Source organism: Catharus ustulatus, chromosome 1, assembly GCF_009819885.2.
Source record: "Catharus ustulatus isolate bCatUst1 chromosome 1, bCatUst1.pri.v2, whole genome shotgun sequence".
In the NCBI taxonomy this organism is placed as follows: Eukaryota; Metazoa; Chordata; class Aves; order Passeriformes; family Turdidae; genus Catharus; species Catharus ustulatus.
In genome coordinates, this window is record NC_046221.1 from 88,216,868 (window position 1) to 88,233,090 (window position 16,223).

Consider the following 16,223-nt stretch of genomic DNA (forward strand, 5'->3'; position numbering starts at 1 on the left):
CTGTCCATGAATCTAAACCATGGTGATATATTAGAGACTATTCTTAATCAAGGTTCCAGGACTGCATGGAGAAGGTAAAGTACAGATTTTCATTGTTTGGAGTCAGTGAAACCTGTGTTATTGAAAGGATTGTACTTCAGCATGATGAAAGTAAAACAGGATCTGAAGAATTTCTAAAAACCTTCCTCATTGTGAGTCAGCACAAAGAATTTGCTGGCATCTTTTTATTTTTCAGTTTTTATACCAGCTCTTACAGGATGCCATTTTAGAAGCAATTGGACATTTTTGCAGTGGGGGTTTTTTTCCCCACAGTTTTTTTGGTTGCCTGAGAGTACACAAACATTTTGAAGATAATACTGTATACTCAGATCTTTAATGCTATTAAATGGTGCATTCCATACTTTGAAGTTTACAAAAGGGCTTTAGAAGCTGGGATTTAAATGCCCACCCCAGAGATATAAGATATCATAGCTACATGCTTGTGATTCCTGTGCATTGCATGAGGATGATCAGACACTTCATAAAACAGCCTCAAATCCAGCATGTTTACCAAGAAACTAAAGTCAGTAACAGAATGAACAGCCTTTCTCCATGAATAGCATAAGGTTGTAGAAGAACAATGCACTTTTTCTTTTTATTCCAGAGGGTTTGCTGAAAGTGCCAGCACTGCTCCTGAACATGCCTTCTGTAGCTGCAGACAGAGAATCGATTCAGTAGTTCTGAAACAAGCAAGGCTGAAGGTCTGAAACTTCCTGCCCTAAGTTGTTTGCCCAGTAGTGGGACTTTCAGATTCAGATCTCTGCTAGAGTAGAAATACTGAATTATCTTAGAGGTCCATAGACTCCGAACTATTCTTACTTCTCGTCCTCTTGGCTCCACAGGTTTGGCATAAATGATGCCTTAAGATTTAGCTTTCATATTTTCCAGATTCTGTACTGCATTAGTATATAACTCTGAACTTCATAGAAAATGTTAGCAAGTTCTCTTCATGGTTTAGTTAGACAAAGCAATCCTTTTCCAGCCTGAGGACCAAGGACACCACTGCAGCTTCAGTTCCAAAGAGTGTAAACAACGGTGATTGAGGAGAGCAATCTGGGAGGATGGGACTTCATAACCTGAAGCTGTAACTGGACAATTAACCCCAATATGCAAATGGACCAAAAGTTATTAGAGTGTGAAAACTCAAGGCTTGGAGTCCATCTTGGGTTCATCCTGTGTGTATCCTCGGCTGGACTCTTGTAATGCCCAAGGTGTATCCTTTGAAGGCCTTTTTAGTAAGTACCAACTTTATTCCTTTAGCACCCTCTGGTCTCTGTTCTAGATAGCCTCATAAGGCGTCATTATCATCTGGTAATACATATGCACCTGTGGAATTCACCTTCACCCTGCAGCTCTTAGACTTGGCTGGTTTTTTGGGTGAAGCACAGGTTCACGGCAGAAGGATGGACACTGACACCACTGTCCAAGGGAAAACTGGGCATTGCTTGGGACTTCACTGATGTTCTTTCCAGTTTCAGCCAAGAGATATTTTAGCAGACGCAGAACAGTTGTAGGATATATAGAACCTTGAAACTTCTCTGGGAGATGACTAGTGAAATTTAAGTGTTTTCAAGTTCATCTAGCAAATGAGCAGATGTTTTCTCATCTGCAATTTTGAACCATGACACCCTGAGATTTGTCTATATATTGTATTTGGCACTGAGGGCCTTTCCTGTATGTTCTCCTTATTTCAATTACCACTGAAGCTGATGATAGCTGCCCTTTTTATACCACCAAATTCAATTCCTGCTAGCAGCCTTTTAATTAACTCTTATGTTCAGTAGTTCAGTCATCAGAGAAAAGCAAAAGGGGATAATAAAATTTCATTTTGCCCGTGCTTACTCCTACTGAAAATTATGACTCAGTGGAAGAAGAGGAGGCCGATATGTAGCACTGAATGATTCATTACAAATATTTCAGAACTCTGACAGCACTTATCATTAAAGATTTTATAAATGTGTTTCCTGGAGAGAATCCCATCGTCCAGATCTTTCAGTGTGGGCAGGCTCAGTTTCACCCAAAACAAAGGTGGACAACAGCACCTTCAGGCAAGCCCTACAAGCCTTTCAAATTTCTAGTTTCCTTTGAGATAATCTTGAGAAATTTTGGATTTATGCCCATTTTCCCCAGGTTTTTAGGAGTGCTAAGTAAAGACTGTATATGTTTTGTAGATACAACCCAAAACCAATCCCTGGGGAATTTGGTAGTTGGGTACTGGTCAAAAAATTGAAAACTTCTTGACAACAAGGATAAAATAGTTTATTTTTTATTGGACTAACTTGCATAGACAAAGAAATAGGAAAATGTCAATGTACAGAAACTTTTTATATTGAGCAGAAGACATGAATTTTAAAGTTGAAGAGAAATAAGTTCTTGCTCTTGTGCAACCAAAAATAAACATATCCTTATACCTGATAATTTTTTCTATTACTTCTATGACTTTCTATGATTTCTACGACTTTTTCTGCCTGAATCTTTTAACCAAAAGAACAGTCGACCTCTCCCAGATGATTTCATGTTGTACAGTCAAAATCTGCAGCTGAAACAAAGAAGTGATTGAGAATCCTCATTTAAAAGGAAAAAAATTAAGCAGAAAATTACTAATCTTGGATCACAAAAAGTGTAGTTGAGGTACAATCTGAATACTGACAAGCATCATCTTGTTCCAGGTGCCATCTGCAATTTCTTAACTGATAAAAAGCTGTGGGTGAAAACCTTCTTAACAGGCACCTGCTGCCAGAGAGTTCACCCAGCAAAAGCTGCCCCTGCTCTGAGTCAGCTTTATTTCAACATCCACACTATTCAACAAAGTTGTCTTGAAAAAAGGGGTCACTGTGGAGGGGTCCCAGCAGTTCAGTCCTCCCACTTTGGTCCATCACAGCGGAGCATTACCTAATTCCTGAGCCCCAATGCTGTTCAATATGAGCTTCCTGCTGCCCAGGTGTGTCTTTGGAGAAAACAAACCTGGATAGCAAGGCATAGTTGTAGCTGAGAAACAACCTGATGGCTGAATGGTAGGAGAAAGAGCTGCATCCCTGGTGTTTTGATCAGATTTGGGGTTATAAATCAGCCCAGCTCTCTGAAAGAGGCTGTAGCTGCTTCAGCACAGGCTGGTAGTGCCCAAGTGAGAAGTATTGCTGTGGCTCCTCTCTGCAGGTCTGTGCAAGACCTTTTCTCAGGGCTGTGCAAGCCCTCACTCAGCTGCCCAGGCTGCACCTCCCCTTGCCTTCCCCAGGCTGTCACTCTCATGCTGCTGTGCCCACAGCCTTGTCTCTGCAAACACCAATACCCTGGTTATGGTGGGTTCCCATGGAAAATGGTTTCCGCCAGTGCAAGAATCACCCTTTCCTTCCCACTTTTCCTACTCCTTGACTACAGTTTCAGTTTGCAATATAGGAGAAATACTACCTGGAGTGATGAATGGAACAGATCACCTCTTCCCCTGTGTTTTCCATTTCTTGCCATAGTTTGTTGTTGTTCTTCTGGTCCTGACCAGGCTGCTCCCCTGTCCCACCCTTAATTTCTATTTCAAGGGGCTGGAGTGGGCCTTCACTATGTGAAAGCAATGTTTTTAACCTTTAAAAAATTATCTTTGAATAAGGACCACCCACAGCCCTCCTGTCCTGTCATCATTTCCAACTTGTCCAGGATGATCTGAAAAAAGTGTCTGAGCACAGTTTTTGCAATGTGAGTTTTTGCAATTGCTCCTGGCTCAAGAACAATCACTTCCTGGCATAAACCCCAATGATATTGCAAAATTAATTCGGGGGGGGGGCGGGAAAGCTTGTAGCAAATAGCTTGATAAAATACATAATTTTTCTCAGGAAAACTATGCTGTACAGAAAAGTGACAGGCTTTCATTCACCTAACTGTAAAAAAGTTATATATATTTTTTTTTTAAATGAGAAACATTAATTATGAATGGTTTAGGCTGTTGCAGGAAAATAAGAGATTCATTATGGAAAATGAAGTTTGACTATGCTTTTTTGTAGTGTTTCTATTGAAATAAAGTATGTTGTTTAACAGATGACTAACTCTCTAATTCTTTTAGTGTGAACAAAATGTGTAAAAGTTATATACCTTCTTACCATACAATATTTCTGTGATTGTGACTTCTAAAGTTGGAATAAAAAAGAAAAGAAACCTTTCTTAATCATCACTTGGTGTTAATACAAAAGCACCATAAGGAGCAGATGAAACAAACCATTTAAGTTAATATACACTTGTCAAGCAAGAAGCAGTATGATGGCATGACTCCAGTCTCTCAGAGGAAGGTATTTTTTTGTTCAGTGAAAGCTGATATCTCAGTGAGCCGCCCAGCACAAAAATAGGAAATGAAGCTAAGAAATGCAAAGCTCTTCCATTCCTCTCATCTCTTCTCTTTTCTCTCTGCACCAATAAATTGCTATCTTTAATTTTATGGGAGTATAGAAAGAAGGAAACAAACCATAGCTTGTCATCAGAGCTTGACAAAACTAGAAATAAGTTTTCTTTGGTTGTCAACACACAATGACAATTTTCACAATACTGTTACAGGTATCAGCTCCCTAAAAATATTTCTGTCCTATTATAGCTAAGCAATACTTAGGGGACAGAAAGCAGTTGAATGAAAACCAATCCCCTGCTAAAGGAACAGTCAGTGGACTGCCAGCAAAGTCATGTAGCAGATTCTGGATGACATGCATGCCAGAGTTCCTTTGGATCTCTCCAATTTAAAGGACAATGCTCTCTTGTGTGCCAATCTGTATTTCATTACCTCATTAGGTAAAAATCAAAGAAGGGGCCAATCCTCTCTCAGTAGACTAGCCTAGTTGATAATTCCCTAATTCATACTTCCACTAATTCACAAATTCATTAGCTGACAAAAGCAATAGCTCACAAATTCACTCTCTCAGCCAGTGTACATGTTGCTGTCACTTTAGCTTAGTCGTACTGCTACTGCCATACATCAGGCTTTAGCATGAATTGTGTGTTAAGCCAAAACTTGGGCAGAGTCAAGTAATGGTGCACACTCTACCACTTAGTATAGGCAAAAAGTCTGGTAAGTCACACACTGTGGTGAGTGAGGGATGGCTACTCTTCCTGCCTTACTGTGGGTAAGGGTAGGGGAAAACTTTGAGCAATTCCATGGGAAAGTCTAACATCACAGTTTATTATTAGATAACATGCTTTCAGCATGACGTTAGCACTAACTCTGGTTGCAGAAAACAAGAAAAACAATACAATGTTCCTGAGTTTCAACCTAAGATGCAATATGCCAGTTGCAGATGCTGCGCAATCCATAAAAATCACATACCAATGTTATTTAGCAGTTTGTTTAATTCCTGGTACAGTCTCGACAGTTTGGTCAGTATACAAACAGTCATTTGCTTTTGATAAGCAATTGTTTTCTTATACTTGGTTAAAATTTTCAGTTCTTCAGTTTGAGACTATACCATGTCCCATAATGTTCCGAAGGGTCCTGTCCAAGTTGTAAGATAGTATTCCATCAGCAAAAACATGAATTAGATTTTTACTTTCTATAAAGCCATCCTGACCATGTGTTTTGTCAAACATCACAAAGCAAACCAAATGCATACACAACCCAATTTTTGCTTGAGTACAACCATGCAGTGATCATGCACTTAACTTAAATAGCAGTTACCTGAGGCCATGTTATTTGTATGAGGGCCTTGTAGTTCTAAATGTTCAGGACAGTACTGTTAATGCTTTTCCCATTTTACTTCCATGAGTATTGATTGAGTTACCTTTGCTATCCGTGTGTTTGGCCCCTTGAGCTGTCAGCCACATTCTACACACATGGGTACAATAATAGGGAATGGGTTGTGTAAAAGGGTTCATTTTCACTTTCCCTACTTAAGGTGTGGTGCTAAACAGATCTACCCAATAGATGACTTTTGCTTGCTACCCTTAATCTTTGACAAATGGAGGTTACGATACTGGCATCTGTCCAAATAACTGGGTCCTTAACACCACAAGATGCCCATATTGGATCCAATGGACTTGCAGTCCATATTCATTTATAATAAAGGTTTGACTACAATACAAGCAATGACACTGCTGACATTTGAAATAGATTTGTGAACACCAGCATACACTTCCTTGAAAATCTTCTGGAGTTTTCTCCAAGGTTTAGGTTAATTAGCAAGATGTCAGTAGCTGCATCCTTGCCATTTATTATATCCAGGATCTGCTCAATTATAGCTTGTCTGCTTAAGAGTCCTAGACTGGACACTCAATTATTAAGGATTTCTGAACTGATAGATTTCAATGCTCCTGTGCCCAATATAACTGTTCCTAATCCTCCAGAAAGATTCCTAACATTGCAGATGTTCTGGTGGGACAGCACCATTGTGCACACATAAGTACTATCCATTATGAGCAATGGGATTATGCTTGAGCTAATGTTGTCCCATCAAACCTGAATGGAACATCCAAAAACTTCAGAGGTAAAAATTGCAAATTGAGTAACTATTACTGCTGCTGTAGTAGTGGGAATGGGAATCAGGGAAATTTAAAATTTTCTACTGCCCCCTGTGGCACACGACCTTGATGGCTAGCTGTCTCACAGACTTAAAATGGTTTTAATTCTAATGGTTCTGTTTCCCAGCAGGCATCACCATGCCTTGTTGTGTTCTCTGTTATTTCACATGTGTACAACTGTGTAAGAGGAAAAACTTACACAGAAGAGCAGGAGCTTCGATAGTGTTGTCATTGTTTTGGGGTGTCCTTTATAATGTATTTCTTCACCAAGTCCAGGTTGCCAAATTCTGGGAGATCTTTCAACAAATGTAAGGTATAGACAGTCAGATGGCTATCTGATTCTTGCTACCTCACTAGTGGATTTTAAATATACTGGGCCTCTTAGCCTATGTCATGGAAAAAGTAGGCTTGATTACTGCATTGTGCATCAACACTTCTCTAACAGTATCTGAGAATTCCCAATGGAAGGGTCAGGCTTGTTGATATATAAGGGATACTGACTCGCCAGCATTCTCTCTGGTGATAACACCCCACCACAGGGAGTGTTAATGTAGTTCCAAGGAATAGGTACTGTACTTGCTGGATGGACACTTTCCACAGTAAACAAACACATTTCACTCATATGTCCAGGACATCAGTGGCTCCTTGGGAATGGGAAAGGCCTATGACTTGGACTGTATTTACTCTGTAATGATAAATTTCACATCCCTTTCCTATGTTCCTTTCCCTCAAACTCACTGCAAAGTGATCCAGCATTTTCAGAGCAACAGTGGTGAATTCTCCCCTGATGTCCTGGATGCCACACTGAGGTGTTCAAAGCATCCTGCTTCTGTTGGCTCAGCACAGGAGATTGTTCAAAACTTTTATACAGTGACTACCAGTTGCTGTCTGTCAGGATTTTAAGAATGTCATGGCCTCTGATAAATTTATTTCCTAATTAGTGACACCATTTTTTTAAACAACCTGTTTCATATTTCTCCTATACCACTACTCTGAGGTCAACATAGTTATTGCAAAGCCCACTTAACCCCATGCCCAAGACAACATTTCTGTATTACAGTAAATTCACGAATACAAGCCGCACTGACTATAGGCCGCATCTCTGGGTGTTGGCAAATATTTTGGTTTTTGTCCATAGATAAGCCGCACACGAATATAAGCCGCTTTGTCGTTCGCAGCGAGGACCCGCGTGCAATTAGTAACAGAACCGCGGGAGGGCGGGGTTTACTGGCTGAGCTAAGGCTGTGCAGGCTCGGCCCGCTAGGGGCCGCTGACGGGGCCAGGTGGTCCAGCACGGTGCTGCCGCTCGGGGCCGGCCGGCGCTGCCACTGGGCTCGGTCACCCCGGGTCGGCGCTGCCCGGCGGTGGCAGGCAGGGACGGAGCTTCCCCTGCTCCTACGGCAGCGGCGGCGGGCGGGGACGGAGCTTTCCCGCGCCCGTGGCGCCGGCGGCGGGCAGGGACGGAGTTTTCCCGCTCCTGCCGGGGCGGCGGCGGGCGGGGACAAAGCATCCCGTCGGCTCCCCGAGCCGCGGCAATGGCTGCGCGGGGCTCCCGTCGGCTCCCCGGGCCACAGCAATGGCTTGCGTGGGGCTCCTGTCGGCTCCCCGAGCCGCGGCAATGGCTGCGCGGGGCTCCCGTCGGCTCCCCGGGCCGCGGCAATGGCGGCGGGCGCTTCCCCTCCCCTCCCTCGGCCGCAGCAATGGCGGCGCCAGCTTCCCCCCACCTCCCCGGGCCGCAGCAATGGCGGCGCCGGCTTCCCCCCCCCCTCCCCGGGCCGCAGCAATGGTGGTGCGGGCTTCCCCCCCCCCCCCCCGGGCCGCGGTAGGGGCGGCCCGGGTCCCCCCTCTCCTCCCCGGGCCGCGGCAATGGCGGGGCCGGGCCCCCCCCCGTCTCTCCCCTGGGCTGTGGCAGAGGAGGAAAGAGAGCTCTCCCGCCTCTCTCCCCGCCCCCCGTTCTGCCTACAGGGAGCCAGGCTCCACCCGCGGTGCAACAAAGTAGCGATTTGTAACAATCGCAAAATGCCGACTTTGCAGCTGCTCGGCTCAGCACTCTGGCAGGCACTTCTGAGGTTGTATTAGCCGCTCCTGATTATTAGCCGCATTTCCGGTTTAGGAGCAAAATCTTAGTCAAATTGGTGCGGCTTGTATTCGTGAAATTACTGTAATTTATTTTAAAAGTTACCTGACTGTACCTGTTGTGGCATTGGTTGTGTAGCAAAACCTGGTGGCAAAACATTGTACAGGGGTCTTACACGCTGCATCTAAAGGTACTGGTTTACCAGCCAGCACAGGTTTAAGCATAGGTGCTGGCAATGCAATTTAATGCTCCTTCCCTGGGTCGGGGTTCAGTCCCTGCCAGTCTTCTGTGAGCTGGTAACAAAAGTGGAACAACAGTGCTTATCACTGCCACTTGCACACATACGCTGCCCAACAGTGACCTCCTGTGGCAATGGGAACATTCCCAGTTCTTTCAACAAAACAGCAGTGGTCAGACTGATTAAAAGGTGAACAAAAGGAGAAAATGTATGTAGTGGGATCCCTGCCAGTAAATTGCTCCCTATCTCTGCTGGTCCATGTCATAGAATAATAGAACCAAAGACTGACAGGCTGGATGATCCAACCTTTCTCGTCAAAGCATTGTCAAGACAAGATGGCCCAGGAACCTTGCCCAGCTGGATCTTAAATGTATCCAGTGTTAGGGAATCCACTGCTTCCCAGGGGAGATTATTCCAATGGCTCATTGCTCCCATTGGGAAAAATGTTCCTCTTGTGGTAAAACAGAATTCTCCCAGGAGTAACTTTTACCTATTACCCCTCATTCTTTCCATGGGATTGTTGCAAATACAGAATCTCCATCTTCTCTGTGGCCATCCTGTAAATACTAGAACATGGTAATAAAGTCTCCTGTAAGTCTCTTTTTCTCAAGGCTAGATAAACCTAGTTCCCACTGAGCAAACCTAGCCTCTCTTTATATGTCAGGCTTTCCAGTCATTGGGTCATCTTATAGACCCTTCTCTGGACCCTCTCCACATGTCTGTTTTGCATACTGGGGACCAAAACTGAACAATATTCCAGGTATGGCCTGATGAGTGCTTTATAGAATTGGGTAATGACTTGTCTGCCTCTGCTGGTGACAGTTTTTGATGTAACTCAGCATCCTGTTAACTTTCTCTGCACTCTGTTTATCCATATTGAGCTGCTTGTCCACCAGGACCCCAGGTCCCTTTCCACACAGTTGCTCTCCATCCAGGTAGATCTCATCCTGTGCTGCACTCCTGGATCATGTTTGCCTAGGTGCAAGACCTTACATTTGTCCTTGTTGAACTTCATAAAGTTCTTGATAGCCCATTCTTCCAGCCTATATAGGTGTTCCTGCAGGGCATCTCTCCTTTCCAAAGGGTCCACTTCCCCACTCAGTTTGGTGTCATTGACAAACTTCATCTGAGTAAAGGAATGCTGCTGGAGAGGAGAAGCACAAACCCTGCTGGCTGTTGAACTTTAGGGGCACCAGGTTGACCCTTCTCTTGAGATGGAGTGGAGAACAGCAACAGCCCAGGTACCAATGGGATAGTGACAGAAGTAATGTGTTCCTTATGTCTCTTCCACTTCCAAAGAATTCCTCTCCACCCCCACAGATGACAGGTCTGGCCACAACTTTCGCAGCAGCTCCTTATCCTCTTCTGAAGCCAGAGCCCTTTGTCACTAACAAAATGGTGTCAAACACTGCCTTTCCAGGTGACCTGTGGTGCACTTGGTGACAATTCCACAGCTGACTCAGGCTTATGCAGGACCAAGCTGATCCAAGCCAGGGAGGCCAGGTTCAAGATCTCCAGTCCCTATTGCTGCTCTTGAGTCTGCTGCTGAACTTCATGGGTACTGAAGGCTTCAAGGTGCTTTTCCTCCTTGCTGCCCTGCAGGAAAACAAAGACATGACCCTGGTGTTGTGCATTTGCTTGCTCTTTTTCAACAAGTCTCTCTGCAGCTCATAGCTGAGGGTGGTGCTTTAGGATATTCCCAGGGCTCTGTTCTGCCTTAGTCCACTTCCCCTGCCCAGCTAAGAGCAAAAACCTGCTGACAGGGATGTGTCAGTGTCCCCTGCCTCAGAGGAAGTGGGGCCTTAACTTCCCCAGGGGTGCTAAGCCAGTTCTCTGAAGCTGAGGAAGAAGCAGTAGCCAACATCACCTGACCCAGGAGGTTGAGGAGCTTCTGGAGGAGCAGGAGCATGTTCTAGGGTAGGGGATGTCCATCTCTTGCAGCCCCTGTAGCACCATTGTGACCACAGAAAGAGGAGCAGGGACACTGAGGCATGACCCCATCTTAGACTCAGATCCAAGCCTGAGGAGAGCTTTGGCATGTGTCTGGCAGGTGTTCTCCACAATTTGATGGAGAATGCCTCCAGAGGAGGAAGCAACATGTGAGGCCTGTGTCTCCTGTGTTTGTTCCCTTCAACAGCAGGAGATACTGGGATTTCTTCAGGTCAAGGCTGGTTCTGCTGGCATAATGCCAGAGCACACAGTGCGCCTCACTCACTCACTTCTGTGCTCAGGGCTGTGAATGGCCACCCTCTGGTCACCCAGTGGCCACCATGGCCACTCAGGCGAAGGTCAGCTGGACCCAACAGCAGTGTCCCCACAGTCTGTGGCATTACACACAGCTGACAGAGAGCAGTGCTAAGGCAGAACTGGGCCTGTGAAGGTTCAGCAAAGCACTGTCTTGGCATGAAGACTTGAGTCTTTTGGTTTTCACCAGCGTTAGAGTCTTGCTGCCCCAACCTTCTGCATGAGACTATTTCAGAAATTTGGCTATGGGCAGAATTGCTTTGAGCCCAGATGGACAAGGGACGATTTTTTAGAGTGCCCCAAAGGACATAGCAGTTCAGGGCTAGTGCAAGGAGAAGGAGTGGGGCAGGGCATTCGGTAGGACCAGTGTTCAGGGAGGGAAACGAGCAAGAAAGCGGAGAAGAGCACTGTCATTGATAGGAAACACTTGGCAACAGCAGCAGCTTTCCCCTGCTCTTTGTGCCTTGCAGCCTTCCCTGTCTCTGCTCGTGCTACAGGCGCAGCAGGAACTGTGAGCTCAGACTGGGCAGACGTGCACTGGATCAGAATGCTGTGCACCTGTCGAGTGCCTCTGAGCTCACAGCAGCCGCCTGGAGACTGCTTTTAAAAGCAAAAGCTAACCACCTCTGGTTTCCATGGCTGTTTTCTATAGGAACTTCCCATGCCTCTGTTGCTCCCTTTTTCTTGGCCTGCGGAAAAAAGATAAGAGAGGCGCCGAGTGACTTTCCAACCTTGAGACTTGTTAAGTCACTGTCACACTTGCTGCTGAACTTCGTTAACTCTTGTATCACTCTTGTATCAAACAAATCCATTGTCCCTTCTTTGTGCAGGACTCCATCCATGATGGCAGCGCAAAAGCTGTTGCCAAGCTTGAAGCAGGCTGGGGTCCCAGGCTTTACTGGAGTTGTGAGGAAGGGCCCGCTGCAGAAGTCTTGACACAGAGGTTTCTCTCCTCCCTCTGTCCATGTATTCTCCTCTGGTTTCCTGTCATAGCCAGCCAAAAGGCTGGTGCTGATGAAATAGGCTGTGTTTATGGCCACACTCCCTTCTCGTCTTGTCTCATACTTCCTGATAGAGGAAGAGAGTGCCATGGTGGGAGTTAGAGTTGCCTTAGTTGTACCTTCCTCTCGATGCATGTCTTGAGTCCTCCTCAAGGGAGCACCGTAAGGAAAGGACAGTCTCAGCAGTCTGTATTTACACGTGCTGCTGCGGTCTGATCTCTGTGGCACTGCTCTGCCAGCAGTAACACACCACAGAGGAAAAGGCCACTCATTTCCCCTTCTCATTTCAGAAGGAGCCCTCTGGGTGCGTGAACTACCTCAGGCTGCAGGTGCTAGGCCACTGTGGAACCTGAGCCACAGCTCCTACCTGTCTTGAGTCAGGTCCCACAGGGATCCTGGTGAAGAAGAGGGGAAGGTATTGGGTCAGTTATATCTGGCAAAAGATCCCATTTATTTCCCCCAGACTGAGTGCAAGGCCATTGTGCTGGGGATGCAAATGGGCAGGGGAGCACGGCTGGAGCGGGTGGGAGGCGGCTGCGCTGGCAGCTGGCAGCACTTGGCACGTATGGAAGGCAGGATGGCAGATGGGGTAGCACAGAAACAGCTCTGTGTGATGGTCAGGGAACACAAATAGTCGAATGGAATAGATGAGACTGCTCTTGGCACTGAGGAAGCACCAGGAAAGGAAGCCCTGCCATTAGAGAGTGGGTGGGGGTGGGAGGGGGTTGGAAACCCAGAGAGATTTTGTCTAGAGAGATACAAAAGGCTGAATGGCCAAAACAAAAGTCAAGGCAAACTCCAGCTCCGTCAGTCAGGACCAAGTTCAAGTCAAGGGCTGTTCAGCCAAGGGAGAGGCAGTAGCCAACATCACCTGTCCTGGGAGGATAAGGAGCTTCTGCAGGACCAGGGAGGGAATGTCTGGGAGGGAAATGCCTGAGTGGAACAGTCCTTGGTTTATGGGGGGGCCTTATTCTTATTCCCATCCCAGTCCTGCAGCTCAGGGTCCTGGGCAGGCTAAAAACAAGTGCTCTTACTGTGGAAGACTGAAGCTGAGGAGACATTAAGTACCAGAGCCTTTTCCTCATCCTTGTTGCTATGTTTCCTGCCATATCCAATGAAGTGTTTGAGCAAATTCGATAAAATATGGAGAAAACAAGATAAATTATGAAAATATTGGGGAAAATCAGGGGCAATTAGGGTGAAATAGAGAAAATTGTGAAAATTGTGAGAAAATAGGGGAAATTCAGGGAAATGGGGGGAAATTAGGGAAGATTGGGGCAAAGTAGGATGGAATTAGGGGAAATCTGGAGAAAGTAATAAAAATAAGGGGAAATATATGAAAAATTTGGTAAATTGGGGAAATAAATTTCAGTTAGGGGAAATTAGGGATATATTCAGGGAAAATTAGGAGAAATTGGTGAAATTTTTGGAAAATTAGAGGCAATTGAGGGAAATTTGGGGAAATTTGGGAAAAATGAGATAGCTCAGGGAAAATGTATGGAAATTTAGGGACATGTAGGGGAAATAAAGAAATTTGGGGGAAATGGGGCAAATTGAGGGAGATTAGGGAAATTCAGGGAGAATAAGAAGAAATTTAGGTTCAAAAATTCAGAGGGGGAAAATTGGGGAAAATTAGGGGAAATAAGGGGAAATTGAGGGAAAATTAGCAAAGTGAGGGAATTAATTTGAGAGAATCAAGGGGAGAACAAGGAAATTTGGGGCAAATTGCAGAAAAAAAATAAGGATATTTGGGGAAAGATCTGGAAAGTTTGGGAAAATTGGGGGACACCAAGGAAATTCAGGGAAAAATGATGGATATATGGGGAAAGCAGAGGGAAACCAAGGAAATTTGTGGCAAACTGGGGAACATTTAGGAAAATCAGGGAGAAAACAAGAAAATTTGGGGAAAAATGAGGAAACTTTAGGGGGAGAGAGGAAAAATAGGTGAAATTCAGACACCTGGTCCTCTATAGGGCATCTAATGGGATTGATGGGGCCTGGATGCCAGGGTGCCCCTGTCTATTCTTAGGTGAGCTATAGGGGTTGAGGGGGGGAAGGGGAACCTGTAGGGCCAGCCCCATATATGGTTATGAGGTGAAGGTGCCCCACAGCCCCACTGGCGTCACAAGCTGATCGGATGTCAGGGGTTGTGGGAGGGGGTATCCCAAAAATATCCCATTGTGGGGGGAGGGAGAGGGAACAAAGGGATGGGAGGAGGGGCACAGATGCCTGAGTTCCCTCGGAGGGGGAAGGGGGGTCACACCTGTCCTTTGTCTGTCTGTCCCCTCCCCCTCCCCAGGGGGACCCAGGCATCCAGGCGAGTCTTTTGGCTTGCCTCATCTATCCTGTAATAAACTGGGGGGGTGGAGGGGAAGGGGAGTTAGAAGGGGCCCCTATAGGGGCTGAGAGTGGGGTATCCTATGGGTCTCGGGGGTCCTATGGGTCTGGGGGAGCTCTGGGGGAATTCTATGAGGCTAGGAGTGGGTTGTGTGGAAGGTCTATAGGGCTTGCAGTAAGGGCAGAAAACGATGAGGGTCCTACAGCGAAATATTTAGAGGTCCCATGGGGCTGCATGTGGGTTCTATAGGACCATGGGACTGGGGAGGGGTATCTGGGAGTGGGTTCTATAGGGCTGTGTGCACTTACAGGGGTCCTATTGAAAAGAAGTAATGGGAACCCTGTGGGGCTGAGAAGGGTTTTATACATGTCCTATAGGGCTGGAGTGATATCCTACGGGGCTGGGGGAGTCCTATGCAGCTTGAAGTAGGTCCTATGAGGTGGGGGAAGCTATAGGGTCCTTGTGGTTGTGAGATATGGGGGTCCCATGGAGCTATCAGAGCTTTATAGTTCCATAGGGGTCACTGGACCCTATGGAGCAGTGAAGATCCTATAGGACTACAGAGCAGAGGGAGGGCCTTATGGATTTGGGGAGTGTACTGTAGATCCACCGGGGTCACCGTGTCCCTATAGGGCAGTAAGGTGGCCTTGAGGTCACCCGTCTGTCTGTGCCCCCCCCACCTCCTGGTGACGCAGCTGCAGGGGGGAGGGGGGGATATAAGGGGGGTCCCCCAGCCAGCGCCTGCAGACCCAGGGGCAGGTGGGTCAGGGGGCACTTGGAGCACTGTGAGGGCCTGGGAGGGGGTTATGGGGGAACTGGGGGCAAATGAAAGGGACTGGGAAAGAACAGGGAGGAACTGGGATGGAACTGGGAGGGTCTATGGGTGAACTGGGAGGGACTGGGAGGGCCTATAGGAGAACTGGGAGGGTCTATGGGGGAACTGGGAGGGACTGGGATTATACTGGGAGGGTCTATAGGGGAACTGGGAGGGACTGGGAGGGACTGGGAGGATCTAGGAAGGAACTGGGAGGGTCTTTGTGGGAGACTGGGATGATACTGGGAGCATCTGTGGGGAAACAGGGTGGGGCTGGGATGATACTGGGAAGGTTTGTGTGGTAACTGGGAGGGACTGAAGTGATACTGGGGGAGGAAGGAGGATACTGGATAAATCCTAGGGGAATACTGGGACTTACTGAGCAGTATTCTCTGTGTGTGTGTGTCTGTGTGGTGTACTGGAGAAGTACTGGTGGGGCTGGGAAGGGATGCTGGGATGTAATTGGACGTATCAGGACACACTGGGACATACTGGAACATACTGTGGGGGGGGTGTATTGTGTCCCAAAGCAGGACCAGAGCCGCCCTGAGTCTGCACTGTCATCCCCTGACTCGGAGACCACAGAGAGAGGTGGGGCTGAGTAGTGGAAGAAACTGAGGGGTGTCTGGGGAGACTGGGGGTGACTGGGAGGGTCTGGGATGGTACTGGGAGGGTCTGTAGGGGAACTGGAAAGGACTGGGAGGGATGTAGGAGTACTAGAGGGCTGGGAGGCACTGAGGTGGGATAAAGGGCAAGCAGTATGAGGCACTGCAAAGAATAGGGAGCACTGTGGGGGGCACTGGGACTTCCAAGAAGAAGCTTGGGATGGAGATGAGGACAACTGGCAGGAACTAGGAGCACTGGAAAGGAACTGGTAGCACTGGAGAAGAATGGGAGAAGATGAGATCACCAAGGATGGACTTTGGATGGGGCTGACTGGGAGCAGTGGAGAGGAACCGGAAGCACTGGGAGGGAACTCTATATGATGG